Here is a 15981-nt window from a genome sequence, read left to right as displayed (position 1 = left end):
GTACAGGCAAAGCAGAAGAACCCCACCGAGAAGTGGCACGGTGGCGCAGTGGAAGCGTTGCTGCCGTACAGCGCCGGAGGCCCCGGTTCGATCCTGACTACGGCTGCTGTCTGTACGGAGTTTGCACGTTCCTCCCCGTGACCGCGTGGGTTTAATCCGGATGCTCCGTTTCCTCACACACCCCAAAGATGTACAGATTTGTAGGATGTGTTGGAAAGAACTGCAGATGCCGGTTTAAATCAAAGCTAGACACAAAATGCTCGAGTAACTCAACGGGACAGGCAGCATCTCTGGAGAGAAGGAATGGGTAGACAAAAGTGCTGGAGAAACTCAGCGGGTGCAGCAGCATCTATGAAGTGAAGGAAATAGGCAACGTTTCGGGCCGAAACCCTTCTTCAGACTGATGTAGGGTGGGGCAGGCTGGGTGGGGAGAAGAAAGGAGAAAGGAAGAGGAGGAGCCCAAGGGCTGAGGGAGAGCTGAGAAGGGGAGGAGACAGCAAGGGCTACCGGAAATTGGAGAATTCAATGTTTATGCCGCTAGGGTGCAGACTGCTCCTCCAATTTCCAGTGGTGCTCACTTTGGCCAGGACAGAGAGGTCGGATTCGGAATGGGAGGGGGAGTTGAAGTGCTGAGTTGGTTAAAGCGGACCGAGCGGAGGTGTTTGGCATGGGTGACGTTTCGGGTTGAGACCCTTCTTCAGACTGCATGGAAACAGGCCTTTTGGCCCACCGAGTCTGCACTGACCTTCAATCACCCAATCACTCGTTTATTGTCTGTTTGTTTTATATATATAATTCAGTTCAGTTTAATCTATTGTCATGTGTACCGAGGTACAGCGAAAAGCTTTAGTTGCGTGCTAACCAGTCAGCAGAAAGACAAAACATGATTACAATCGAGCCATTTACAGCATATAGATTCATAATAAGGGAATAATGTTTAGTGCAAGGTAAAGCCAGCAAAGTCCGATCACGGATAGACCGAGGAACATAGTAGTCCAGGACTACTCTCTGGTTATGGTAGGATGATTCAGTTGCCTGATAACAGCTGGGAAGAAACTGTCTATAATATACAGTGCATTCAGAAAGTATTCAGACCCCTTCAATTTTCACACATTTTGTTACATTACAACCTTATTTTAAAATGGATTAAATTCTCTTTTTTTTTTAAAAATCTATCTACACAATACCCCAGAATGAAGAAGCAAAAACAGGTGCTTTGAAATTTTTGCAAAGTAATTAAAAATAAATAACTGAAATATCACATTTACATAAGTTTTCAGACCCTTTGCTGTGACTCTCAAAATTGAGCTTTGGTGCATCGTGTTTCCATTGATTATCCTTGAGATGTTTCTACAACTAGATTGGAGTCTACCAGTGGTAAATTAAATTGATTGGACATGATTTGGAAAGGCACACACTTGTCTATATAAGGTCCCACAGTTGACAGTGCATGTCAGAGCAAAAACCAAGCCATGAAGACGAAGGAATTGTCTGTAGACCTCCGAGACAGGATTGTGTCAAGACACAGATCTGGGGAAGGGTATAAAACAATTTCTGCAGCATTGCAGGTCCCGAAGAGCACAGTGGCCTCTGTCATTCTTAAATGGAAGACCTTTGTAACCACCAGGACTCTTCATAGAGCTGGCCGCCCGGCCAAACTGAGCAATCGGGGAAGAAGGGCCTTGGTCAGGGAGGTGACCAAGAACCCGATGGTCACTCTGACAGCTCCAGAGTTCCTCTGTGGAGATGGGAGAACCTTCCAGAAGGACAACTATATCTGCAGCACTCCACCAATCAGGCCTTTATGGTAGAGTGGTCAGACTGAAGCCACTCCTCTGTAAAAGACACATGATAGCCCGCTTGGAGTTTACCAAAAGGCACCTAAAGGACTCAGACCATGAGAAACAAGATTCACTGGTCTGATGAAACCAAGATTGAACTCTTTGGCCTGAATGCCAAGCGTCACGTCTGGAGGAAACCAGGCACTGCTCATCACCTGGCCAATACCATACCTACAGTGAAGCATGGTGGTGGCAGCATCATGCTGTGAGGATGTTTTTCAGCGGCAGGAACTGGGAGACTGGTCAGGATCGAGGGAAAGATGAACAGAGCAAAGTACAGAGAGATCCTTGATGAAAACCTGCTCCAGAGCGTTCTGGACCTCAGACTGGGGCGGAGGTTCACCTTCCAACAGGACAACCACCCTAAGCACACAGCCAAGACATTGCCGGAGTGGCTTCATGCTAAGTCTGTGAATGTCCTTTAGTGGCCCAGCCAGAGCCTGGACTTGAACCAGATCGAACATCTCTGGAGGGACTTGAAAATAGCTGTGCATCGACGCTCCCCATCCAACCTGACAGAGCTTGAGAGGATCTGCAGAGAAGAATAGGATAAATTACACAAATACAGGTGTGCCAAGCTTGTAGCGTCATACCCAAGAAGACTTGAGGCTGTAATCGCTGCCAAAGGTGCCTCAACAAAGTAAAGGGTCTGAATGCTTATGTAAATGTGATATATCAGTTATTTCTTTTTAATTACTTTGCAAATATCTCTAAACACTTTTTGCTTTTTTTATTCTGGGATGTGTGTAGATTGATGACAAAAAAATAAATAATTTAATCCATTTTAGAATAAGGCTGTAACGCAACAAAATGTGGAAAAGTGAAGTGGTCTGAATACTCTCTGAATGCCCTGTATATGTGTATGTTTCGGGACAATAAAACCACGCTATTGGAAAGATGTTGTCAAGCTGGGAAGGTGGCAGAAAAGGTTTACGAGGCTGTTGCCAGGATTCAAGGGCCTGAGCTACAGTGAGTTTAAGCAGGATGGGATTTTATTCCTTGGAGCACAGGAGGATGAGGGGAGATCTTATAAAGGTGTACAAAAGCATGAGAGGATTAGATTGGGTAAATGCACAGTCTTTTGCCCAGAGGAGGTGAATCGAGGACCAGAGGACATAGGTTTAAGGTGAGGGAGAAAGATTTAATAGGAGCCTGAGGGGTAACTTTTTCACAAAAGGGTGGTGGGTGTAAAGAATAAGCAACTGGAGGAAGTAGTTGAGGCTGGTACTATTGCAATGTTTAATAAACATTTCGACAGGTACATAGATAGGGTAGGTTTAGAAAGAGATACAGGCTAAACACAGGCAGGCCAGACTAATGTATGCGGGGCATGTTGGTTGGCACGGGCAAATTGGGCCGAAGAGCCTGTTACCATGCTGTATGACTCTATGACCCTTCTTCAAACAGAGGGTTTGGGATGTGTTACCAAATTGGTCTTTAAGGCCCATTGCCATAGCGACAGCAATCCCCTCAGCCATCTGCCGCCATCTTGAAAATGGCCCTCTGTCCAGCACCCACCATTATCACCGACTCTCTCCACCTTCCTCCCTGGTTAACGGTCTTCGGGATCTAGCAGGAGACTAGCCACGGACAATTCCGTGCGGGTTCCCTGTTCCGCGGCGGTGAGCCAGGCCTGGTGTCGTGGTGAGGCTGCGGCTGACGGGGAGCTTCTGCCGCACGCCGCCGTTCTGCCCAGCTCCATCTTCAGTGCAGTCACGCATAGGAAGCCGGATCCATTGAGTGTTTGGTGGGTGGGAAACCCTAGGATGTTTCTGGTGGGAGATTCAATAGTTTAGTTTAGAGATAAGAGTGCGGAAACAGGCCCTTCAGCCCATCGAGTCCATGCCGACCAGCGATCGCAATACACTAGAATTATCCTGCACACACTAGCAACAATTTACAATTTTACCAAGCCAATTTACCTACAAACCTGTACGTCTTTGGAACGTGTGGGAGGAAACCAGAGCTCTCGGAGAAAATGGGGTGTACGTACAAACTCTGTACAGACAGCACCCGTAGTCAGGATTGAACCTGGGCCTCTGGCGCTGTAAGACCGCAACTCTACCGCTGCGCCACCGTGCTGCCCAATAATGGGTGTAATATTGAATTCAAGAGAGGTGTTCCGTCTGTCGGTATTTTGTTAACCCAAATGTGGGCAAATATTGCCTGCCTCTCACCCTCAACATGCCTTTACTTTATACAAAACGTGTAGGAGATGTGTATACAAGTCTCGTTGTATAAGAACATTGACTATTTAATTTCCTGGGGAACAATGAGCAGAATTTAACATAATGCAATGATTGCCAAACTAATCTTTCTTACCTTGTGGCAGAAGGAAGATGATTGATGAAACAATTAAAAGTAAGGAACTCCTGCAGTGGAGCCTGTTATGCCTCTCCTCCACTGCAAGATTATACACCTTACACAACTTTCTCCTGTTCCATTTCCCATATTTATTCATTTGCTTAATATCCAGAAATCAATTGATCACGTTTTCGAATGAATAAAGACCAGACGGCCACTGCCTTTCATTCAAAAAGGTGATCAATTAATTTCTGGATATTAAATGAATTCATTAATTGGATTAAAAAATTCCAAAGATTCATCACAGCCTGAGTGAATACATTTTTCTTCATTTTGGGCCTAGTGCCAATAAGCAGATGTCCTGTCTGTTGCTGTCCTGCGCGGATACAGGCCCTTCAGCCCACCGGGTCCGCACCGACCAGCGATCCCCGCACCCTAACACAAGCCTACACACACTAGTGACAATTTACACTTATGCCAAGTATACAAACCCAAGCCAATTAACCTACAAACCTGTACGTCTTTGGAGTGTGGGAGGAAACCGAAGATCTCGGAGAAAACCCACACGGTCACAGGGAGAACGTACAAACTCCGCACAGACAGCGCCCGTAGTCGGGATCGAACCCGGGCCTCCTGTGGGTTAATTGGCTGGGTAGAAATATAATTGTTGCCACCTGTGCAAACGCAGTTAAATTATTTTCTTACATACAGTCCAGTAAAGTTTTCCCACACACAAGCCCATTCTTGATGAGCAAAGTGTACAGAATAATCTACTGAGCCCGTTTGCAAGAGGCGCCATATTTATGGAAGGACTGTTCAGTAGTCTCATAACTGAAGGGGAAGAAGCTGTTCCTAAATGTTAACCTTTATCTAACTTCTGTCATATCTTTTCATGATGTTCTGCAAATTATCCCACTGCCCTTCATAGCTTATGGTGCATTTTGTGTAGATTGAACAAAAAATTGTTTTAGATCGAATTACATCATCTGCAAACATAATGTAACGTTTTATCAGATGGATAACTTAACTGGTCAATTCTTTGACCAAATGGCCTAGAATTTGATCAAGTCTACATTGGAGGAATTCATCCTTGATGTTGTTACTATCATATGTTGATGATGGCATGAGCAGGAGATGAATTCACGGAAGCTTCATGTAGTATAGGCGACAAAGATTGGCATCAGTACCGACTGTTCTGGCATTTTGGGCAAGAGCGGTCGACCAATGCGTGGAACACCATTGAAGCCGACATTGTACACAACGCCTCTACCTCCTTAGAAGGTTTCAGAAGTTCGGCATGTCCCCTGCAACTCTCACCCACTTCTACAGATGCGCCGTAGAAAGCATTTTATCGGGATGCATCACAGCTTGGTTTGGGAACAGCTCCATCCAAGACCGCAATAAATTGCAACAAATTGTGGATGCAGCCCACACCATCACACAAACCAACCTCCCTTCTACTGACTCCATCTACACTTCACGCTGCCTAGGCAAGGCCAGCAGCATAATCAAGGACAAGTCCCACCCTGGCCACTCACTCTTCTCCCCTCTCCCATCAAGCAAAAAGTACAGAAGTGTGAAAACGCTACACCTCCAGATTCAGGGACAGTTGCTTCCCAGCTGTTATCAGGCAACTGAACCATCCTACCACAACCAGAGAGCAGTTTTGTATGACTATCTACCTCTTTGGTGACCCTTGGACTATCTTTGATCGGAATTTAGACAATAGACAATAGGTGCAGGAGTAGGCCATTCAGCCCTTCGAGCCAGCACCATTCAATGTGATCATGGCTGATCATCCCCAATCAGTACCCTGTTCCTGCCTTCTCCCCATATCCCCTGACTCCACTATCTTTAAGAGCCCTATCTAGCTCTCTCTTGAAAGCATCCAGAGAACCGGTCTCCACCGCCCTCTGAGGCAGGTGGAGGCTGGCTTTACCTTGCACTAAACGTTTTTCCTTATCATGTATGTGTACACTGTAAATGGCTCGATTACAATCATGTATTGTCTTTCCGTTGACTGGAAGGCACGCAACGAAAGCTTTTCACTGTACCTCGGTACACGTGACAATAAACTAAACTGTACAAACAAGGCGCACTCTTAGCCGCGATCATGATTTAGAATGAATTCTCCACTGCGATTCCTCCTCTGGCACTTAAAAAAAATCGCAGCACATGACTGAACTTCATTGATCACGAGATTGCTTGTCTATTAAACTTTATTTGGACTTGATTGGGTTGCTGGGCACTCATTGATATTGTTTTCATTATTACTCATTAGTTTGATGTTGAAAATTTTACTGGACAATAGATTTGTCTTGCATAATATTAGGGAGTAACTGGAAAATGGATGTGTTATTATAGAGGCTTATAGTTTTATGTGTTGGATGGCAGATTTAATATGCTTGTCTATTTGTTCTGATATTTGTATTCTGTTGGGTTAATCGGCATCGACACAGAAGTTGTGTATACCATTGTTCAATCTATTAATGTAAGTACCTACAATCTATAAAGTAGAGAGCTCCATACACAGCCATGCACTCCTTGAATTCTCTCACCGAGATATCTTCAGTCTTACTCCACCATTCTAAATCATGGTGATTTCATAGAATTATAGTGTTTAAGAAAGAACTGCAGATGCTGGAAAAATCACTAAAGAAGGGTCTCGACCCGAAACAACGCCTATTCCTTCTCTCCATCGATGCTGCCTCACCCGCTGAGTTTCTCCAGCATTTTTTGTCTACCTTCGTAGAATTATAGTCATATAGCATGGAAACAGGCCCTTCGGCCAATTTGCCCATGCCGACCAACATGTCCCTTCTAAACTAATACCAACTGCCCATATCCCTCGAAACCGACCTTGCCCATGTACCTGTCTAAATTGATCTTTGTGCCCCTGTCCCACTTAGGAAACCTGAACGGAGACCTCCGGAGACTTTGCGCCCCACCCAAGGTTTCCATGCGGTTCCTGGAGGTTTCCGGAGGTTTTTGTCAGTTTCCCTGCCTGCTTCCACTACCTGCAACCTCCGGCAACCACCTGCAACCAAAGTCTCCAGAGGTTTCCGTTCAGGTTTCCTAAGTGGGTAAGGGGCATTAATGTTGTGATAGTATCTGCCTCAACTACCTCCTTTGTGTAACCACCCTTTGTGTGAAATCATTACCCTTCAGGTTCCAATTAAATCTTTCCCCCCTCACCTTAAACATATGTCCTTTGGTTCTTGATTCCCTTACTCTGAGCAAGAGACATCATGCATCTACCCGATGTATTCCTCTTATGATTGTATACATCTCTATAAGATCATTCCTCATCCTCTGCGCTCCAAGGAATAGAGTCCTAACCTGCTCAACCTCTTCCTCTAGCTCAGACCCCCTAGTGCTGGCAATAAGCTCGTAAACCTTCTCTGTACCAGCTTGAGAACATCGTTCCTGTATCATGGTGCCCAGAACTGAACACAATACTCTAAATAGGCTCCAGATCAATTGCTGTGTGATGCAACATCTCCAGGCAAAGATGTTTCATGTCAAGACTGTTTTCCAAACATGACTTGCACTTTCATAACTACTCTTGGAAATATTTTAGTTTAGATTTAGTTTAGTTTAGTTTCGAGATACAGCGTGGAAACAGACCCTTCGGCCCGCCATGTCCGTGGCGACCAGCGATCCCCGCACATCAACACTATCCTACACACACTAGGGACAATTTATAACTACACCAAGCCAATTAACCTACAAACCTGCATGTCTTCGGAGTGTGGGAGGAAACCAAAGATCTCGGTGAAAACCCACACAGGGAGAACGTCCAATCCCCATACAGACTAGCACATGTAGATGGGAACAAACCCGGGTCTCTGGCGCTGTAAGGCAGCAACTCTATCTCTGCGCCACTGTGCCACCATAAATTAAATCGCCAGAGATCTAAATTCTAATTGACCAATGGTGTCATTTGATCTCCATTCAATTAGTAATTAATTTCTCTGATTATTACTTAATATTTTTTTATTTTCTCTTTTATTTCTCAATCAGTGATAACTAACAATTTTGAACAGTAGGAACAATATATATATTTATACCAAGCCAATTAACCCAAGCCTGTACGTCTTTCGAGTGTGGAAGGAAACAAAAGATCTCGGAGAAAACCCACGTGGTCACGGGGAGAACATGCAAACTCCATACAGAGAGCACCTCCAGTCAAACCCGGGTCTCTTGCACTGTAAGCACTGTAATGCCCCTGTCCCACTTATGAAACCTGAACGGAAACCTCTGGAGACTTTGCGCCCCACCCAAGGTTTCCGTGCGGTTCCCGGAGGTTGTAGGTGGTTGCCGGAGGTTGCAGGTAGTGGAAGCAGGTAGCGAGACTGACAAAAACCTCCGGGAACTGCACGGAAACCTTGGGTGGGGCGCAAAGTCTCCAGAGGTTTCCGTTCAGGTTTCCTAAGTGGGACAGGGGCATAAGGCAGCAACTCTACTGCAGTGCCACTGTGCCGCATTTCAGGTTTTGTATATTGTTCGAGGTACAGTGAAAAGCCCACCATGGCCCAAAATTTGTGAAGATAAAGTATATCTGTGGAAGGAGAAATGCAGCGGGACAGGCAGCATCTCTGGAGAGAAGGAATGGGCGACGTTTCGGGTCGAGACCCTTCTTCAGACTGATGTCAGGGGAGTGGGCGGGACTAAGATAGAATGTAGGCGGAGACAGTAAGACTGGTGGGTGAACTGGGAAGGGGAAGGGGATGGAGAGAGAGGGAAAGCAAGGGCTATCTGAAGTTAGAGAAGTCAATGTTCATACCACTGGGGTGTAAACTATCCAAGCAAAATATTAGGTGCTGTTCCTCCAATTTGCACTGGGCCTCACTCTGACAATGGAGGAGGCCCAGGACAGAAAGGTCAGATTGGGAATGGGAGGGGGGGTTGAGGTGCTGAGCCACCGGGAGATCAGATAGGTTAAGACGGACTGAGCGGAGGTGTTCAGCGAAACGATCGCCGAGCCTGCGCTTGGTCTCGCCGATGTAGCGATGTCGACACCTGGAACAGCGGATGCAATAGATGAGGTTGGAGGAGGTGCAAGTGAACCTCTGCCTTACCTGAAAGAAGGGCCTCGACCTGAAACGTCGCCCATTCCTTCTCTCCAGAGATGCTGCCTCACCCACTGAGTTACTCCAGCATTTTGTGTCTACCTTCGATTTAAACCAGCATCTGCAGTTCTTTCTTACACATGTTGGTGGATGGGTTGCAATGGACTATGTTAAGAAAATGCTAAAGAAGAGATAGGCAAACCAGTATTGCATATCAATAAAAAAATAATTCAGAATAATATGAGAGGTCTTCTATTGGGCAGCAAATGTTATATTGATATTCAAAAAGAAAAATAGATTATGCCCCAGAAATTATAATCGAATTAGTTTAAAATTGGGTGCAGGAAATATTACATCCTTACTGAATGATACAATAGAAATCATCTGGACTATAAATATAATTAGGAATAGACAGCATGGATTTGAAAGGGAGGTTATGCATAACTAATCTCATTGAATTATTTGAATGCAATAGAAATAAATAGACAAGTAAAATGCAAGAGTTGCGATATACCTGAAAATTTATTTGGATTTTTAAAATGTCAAAGCATAAGAAAACAGAAGCATGAAAAGACTCTCAGTCCCGTGGAGGTGTTCTGCAATTCATTGCTAACTATGCTGGTCTCTAAATTCCTTCAATTGCTTATTGTCTAACGGCGGCGCAGCGGTAGAGTTGCTGCCTTACAGCACCAGGGACCCCTGTTTGGTCCTGACTACGGTTATGGAATGCAACTGGAACAATACTTTTTACGGGGTTAAATTTGTGCTTTGATCCAGCTTATCTGTATAAAATCATGAGAGGACTATATCAGGTAGATGCACGGAGTCTCTTGCCCAGAGTAGGGGAATCGAGGACCAGAGGACATGGGTTCAAGGTGAAGGGAAAAAGATTCGATAGGAATCTGAGGGGCAACGTTAACGTTTGGGTGTGTGGAACAAGCTGCCAGAGGAGGTAGTTGAGGCTGGGACTATCCCAAAATTTAAGAAACTCTTTGACAGGTATTGGACAAATTTGGAAGGATATGGACCAAGCGCAGGCAGGTGGGACTAGTGTCGCTGGGTCATGTTGGCTGGGATGACCATACAAGGCAACCCCTGGCGAAATGTCGCGGGTGACCTCTCCGGACCATAGGAGACCTCTCACGACCTGTATGGACGTCAGAATTCTCCTATGGTTGTGAGAAGTCTCCTAAGAGACGTAGCGTCTTTCTGATCGCATGTTGAAAATTTCAGCGACCTATCACTGGTGCCAGCAGTCGCCTGTAAAGGTCGTGTAAGTGGGACAGGCCCTTGACTCTCTTTTTTTTTCCCAATTCAAACTCACTCAGAAAAAAATCTCCTTTATTAATGCCTAATATATCGTCACTTCATCATTAGCCTTATGGAGGCACATGAGGGGTTAATCCATGCTGGCACTCAGTGGCTGTATGATACCATACCCTTGTGCTAAAAGCAGGGGAGAGTTGATCAGAGTAATGATTTCTCAGCTCTATTTTTGTGGACCATCAAGCATTTGTATTTTTATATTTTATTTACTGTGTGGCTTATACTCTAAAATAATTAGTCACATTGGGCCATTAAACCTCTGGTAGGAGCCCTGTAAAATTAATCTGCTTCCCTCTGTAATTCTAAATATTTGCAGCATGCAGTGTTCGGGTCACTGCTTCAATCCTGCATCAAGCAATGAGGATCCCATAATGATTTATTACCAGCCCTTCTGCACATATTATTACAAAATGAGTTTATTAGTTTTAAATCTAGTAGTAATGCGTTACTGTTTTAAAACCTTCATGCAATTTTCAGTCAATCAGGCAGGGGTGACATATGCTGGAATCAAACTCTGCACTGAAGGTTTTATTTTGCAGCTTCTAGCTGGATTCCAAACACTTCAGTGTTTTTAATATCTAACTAGGCATTTATTTCTGCCTTCTTCCCTGTGTTCCTCTTATTTATAAGACTGGGTGGGGAGTGAGGTTCGGGTGGTAGATAGAAACAGCGGTAGAACTGCTGCCTCACAGCGCCAGTGACCCGGGTTTGATTCCGGCTACGGGTGCTGTCTGTACGGAGTTTGCACGCTCTCCCCGTGACCTGCGTGGGTTCTCTCCGAGATCTCCGGTTTCCTCCCACACTCCAAAGACTTATCGATTTGTAGGTTAATTGGCTTGGTATAATTGTAAATTGTCATTAGTGCGTGTAGGATAGTGTTAGTGTGCGGAGATCGCTGGTCGGTGCGGACTCGGTGGGCCAAAGGGTCTGTTTTCGCGCTGTCTCTCTAAACTAAACTGTCTGAAGTCTGAAGAAGTCTGAGAAAGTCTGAAGAAGTGTCTTGAGCTGAAATGTTTCCCATCCCAAAAATCTGGAGTAACTCAGCGGGACAGGCAGCATCTCTGGAGAGAAGGAATGGATGACGTTTCGGATCGAAACCCTTCTTCAGCCACTACTCTTCTGTACCTGTGATAACAAAGAACCATTGAGCCTTTGAACCAGTGAACTTGAGTTCAGAATAATGATGGGGGACCTCATTGAAATATACAGAATAGTGAAAGGCTTTTATCGAGTGGATGTGGAGAGGATGTTTCCAGTAGTGGGAGAGTCTAGGACTGGAGGTCATAACCTCAGAATTTAAGGATGTTCTTGTAGGAAGGAGATGAGGAGAAATTTATTTAGTCTGAATGTGGTGAAACTGCGGAATTCTTTGCCACAGAAGGCTGTAGAGGCCAAGTCAGTGGATATTTTTAAGGCAGAGATAGATAGATTCTTGATTAGTATGGGTGTCGGAGGCTATGGGGAGAAGGCAGGAGAATGGGGTGATGAGGGAGAGATGGATCAGCCATGATTGAATGGCACAGTAGACTTGATGGGCCAAATGGCCTAATTCTTCTCCTATCACGATGAGCTTATGAGCCTCCAAACAGCAGGTTCCCATTGTGAAACAGCAGGTCTACCAGCTGCGGCATACTAAATCTATGCTTCTTTTGCATCCACTTCCTACACGCCAAATACGTCCCAAAAACGCACACAACCCACCAAAACGTTGAATAAATGACGTCAAAAATGTAATCTTTAAACATATCGAAACAAAGAACAGCAGATGCTGGTTAATACACAAAGTGCTGGAGTAACTCGGTGGATCTGCATTTCTGGAGAACATGGAAAAAATTTATTCTGTATCTGTATCTTGACATATAATCAGCATCACAGGTTATCGCATACGTTAGGAGAGTCACGTGCAAAGTCGCAATTAAATATTAAAGTGGGCTTTAGAAGTCAGCGTCTTAATATCGATTGTTTCGAGCTTTGTCTTGAAGGTGTTGAAGTCAGGTGCAATGCGAATGTCACGGTGGAGATGTCATGCGTCGAGACTCTTCTTCAGACTGTTTAAGAAGGAACTGCAGATGCTAGAAAATCGAAGGTAGACAAAAGTGCTGGAGGAACTCAGCGGGTGCAGCAACATCTATGGAGCGAAGGAAATAGGCAAAGTTTCGGGCCGAAACCCCTTCGCTCCATAGATGCTGCTGCACCCGCTGAGTTTCTCCAACACTTTTGTCTCCCTTCTTCAGACTGACTGACGAAGGGTCTTGATCCGAAACATCGCCTATCTGTGTTCTCCAGAGATGCTGCCTGACCCGCTGAGTTACGCCAGCACTTTGTGTCCTTGTGTGGAATGTTCCTCAGTCTCAAACTGTGGTGAAATCAGGTATTGGGTGAATTATTTTAGATGCTACTGTGGTAGTGAGACGTGGAGAAAATGAGAGTCATTCCCCACTCATAATGATGAACCGAGAGGGATGAACAGCATCAGGCACAATTGGCGCAAACTATCACACCCTGAAGCACTCAGCATTGGACAAGGTCCATCACAACCTTCTCAAAGCATCAAGAATTTAGTTTAGAGATACAGCGTGGAAACAGGCCCTTCGGCCCACCGAGTCCATGCTGACCATCGATAACCCATACACTACGTTCTATCCCAGACGCTAGGGACAACTTACAGAAGCCAATTAACCTACAAACCTGCACGCCTTTGGAATGTGGGAGGAAACCGGAGCACCCAGAGAAAACCCACGTGGTCACAGGGGAGAACGTGCAAACTCCATAGGGACAGCACCCGAGGTCAGAATCCAAGCCGGGTCTCTGGGACTGTAAGGCAGCAACTCTACCGCTGCGCCACTGTGCCGCCATAGAGGACAGTCAGGAAAGCAACGAGTCCGATATCAAACGTGAAGAGAGTTCTGACGACATTTCAGGAGACGGGGAGATGTGATTGTCGGGAGGTGGAATAAGGGAACGCTTATGATATGGGATCAGACACTTACCTCAGAGATATGTAACATGATCATCTCAGGCATGCCCATGACCAACTTCTAATTCTTAGAAAAGTAGCCTGGAATTGGATTGCAATATGTGACCCTGTATGGCTTGGGCAGCACGGTGGCGCAGCATGGTGGCACCTGGTAGAGTTGCTTCCCCACAGCACCAGAGACCCGGGTTCGATCCCGGAAACGGGTGCTATCTGTACGGAGTTTGTACGATCTCCCCGTGACCTGCGTGGGTGTACTCCAAAGACGTGCAAGTTTATAGGTTAATTGGCTTCTGTATAGGTTAATTGGCCTCTGGGACGACAGATGGCACAATGGGCTAAGTGTTCGGCTGGCAACCGGAAGGTAGTTGGTTCGAATCCCGCTTGGTGTGCATACTGTTGTTGTGTCCTTGGGCAAGACACTTCACCCACCTTTGCCTGTGTGTGTCCTTGGGCAAGACACTTCACCCACCTTTGCCTGTGTGTGTGGATGTAATTATGTGAAGCACTTTGGGGTCAATGCAAGTTGACTAAAAATGTGCTATATAAATAAAGAAATTTAATTTAATTTAATTAATTTAAAGTTGTAAATTGTCCCAAGTGTTTAGGATAGAGTTAATGTGCGGGGATTGCTGGTCGGCGTGGATTCAATGGGTTGAAGGGCCTGTTTCCGCGCTGTATCTCTGAACTAAATTCTGTATTACTCTATGGCTCTAACAAGCAATAAGACAACTCTTGCCTCTATTTCTTAGGCTGCCATGTTTGAATAGTGAGCAAACGTCCACTGTCTAGACTCTTCTGTGGGGATGGATGGCCAGTTTACCAGGAACAGTAGTGAGTATGTGAGATAGATACAAAAAGCTGGAGTAACTCAGGCAGCATCTCTGGAGAGAAGGAATGGGTGACGTTTCGGGTCGAGACCCTCCTTCAGACACCGTACTTCTCCACCTGTGATAACAAAGAACCATTGAGCCTTTGAACCAGTGAACTTGAGTTTAGAAGGATGATGGGGAACCTCATTGAAACGTACAGAATAGTGAAAGGCTTGGATAGAGTGGATGTGGAGAGGATATTTCCACTAGTGGGAGAGTCTAGGACTAGAAGTCATAGCCTCAGAATTTAAGGGCGTTCTTGTAGGAATGAGATGAGGAGAAATTTCTTTAGTCAGAGGGTGATGAATCTGTGGAATTCTTTGCCACAGACGGCTGTGGAGGCCAAGTCGGTGGATATTTTTCAAGCAGAGATAGATAGATTCTTGATTAGTGCGGGTGTCAGAGGCTATGGGGAGAAGGGAGGAGAATGGGGTGATGAGGGAGAGATGGATCAGCCACGATTGAATGGCGCAGTAGACTTGATGGGCAGAATGGCCTAATTCCTCTCCTACCACGATGAGCTTATGAGCCTCCAAACCTGCACGTCTTTGTGATGTGGGAGGAAGCTGGAGCACCTGGAGCAAACTCACATGGTCACCATTCCTTCTTTCCGGAGATGCTGCCTGACCTACTGAGTTACTCCAGCTTTTGTGTCCATCTTCGGTTTAAACCATTCAGCATTGATACCCAGGAACTGATCCATTTCACCCTTCCATCACCCGACCTGTGACCCAGCCACTGCAGATACAACCATCCACTGACACCCCAGATCATTGTCAACAGAGCACTGACACCCTGTCCCCAGCATGAGACACCTCCCTTCTCTTACACATGTTTTCACTGAGGCATTCCCCTGTATGTTGTTTACCGCAAAGATATCTAATTTGGGTGGCGCTGTGGTGTAGCTGATAGAGTTGCTGCCACCCAGCCCCAGAGACCCGGGCTCGATCCTGACTACGGGTGCTGGCTGTGTGGAGTTTGTACGTTCCACCCGTGAACCCGTGGGTTTTATCCTGGTGCTCTGGTTTCCTCCCACACTCCAAAGACGTGCAAGTTTGTAGGTTAATTGGCTTCGGTAAAAATTGTAAATTGTCCCTAGTGTGTAGGATAATGCTAGTGTACGAGGTGATTTTGGTCGGCATGGACTCGGTGGGCCGAAGGGCCTGTTTCCGCGCTGCATCTCTAAAGTCTAAAGTAAAGATAAGCACGTGACTCAGGGTGCATCCATCAATCAGTCTCATCCCTTCACCCCCAGTGTCAGGCCCCTTCCACCCCCCCCCCCCTTGTTTATTTTTTTAGTCAGAGGGTGGTGAATCTGTGGAATTCATTGCCAAAGACAGCTGGGGAGGCCAAGTTAATCGATTCTTGATTTGTCACCGGTGTCAGGGGTTTTGGGGGGGAAAGCAGGGGAATGGGGTTGAGAGGGAAAGATAGATCAGCCATGGTTGAATGGCGGAGCAGACTTGATGGGCCGAATGGCCTAATTCTGCTCCTATCACATGAACATGCATCCCTCCCCAGGAAACATCCCAAATGTTAATGCCATTTTACACAAATAATCTAGCTGATGCTATCCTCAATCAAATATGTAC

General features: G+C 45.8%; 1 long non-coding RNA gene across 1 annotated transcript; it reads left to right on the top strand.

Annotated features, from left to right (window-relative positions):
* Positions 1 to 2600: 2600 nt before the first annotated feature.
* Positions 2601 to 14561, top strand: LOC116966514. The gene is made up of 3 exons (XR_004410042.1): positions 2601 to 2699; positions 14350 to 14355; positions 14550 to 14561. It is a non-coding gene; the product is annotated as an uncharacterized LOC116966514 (long non-coding RNA).
* Positions 14562 to 15981: the final 1420 nt, after the last annotated feature.

The sequence above is a fragment of the Amblyraja radiata genome, chromosome 37 (assembly GCF_010909765.2).
Source record: "Amblyraja radiata isolate CabotCenter1 chromosome 37, sAmbRad1.1.pri, whole genome shotgun sequence".
In the NCBI taxonomy this organism is placed as follows: Eukaryota; Metazoa; Chordata; class Chondrichthyes; order Rajiformes; family Rajidae; genus Amblyraja; species Amblyraja radiata.
The sequence above is the reverse complement of the archived record's forward strand: the minus strand, read 5'-3'. Positions and strand labels throughout refer to the sequence as shown.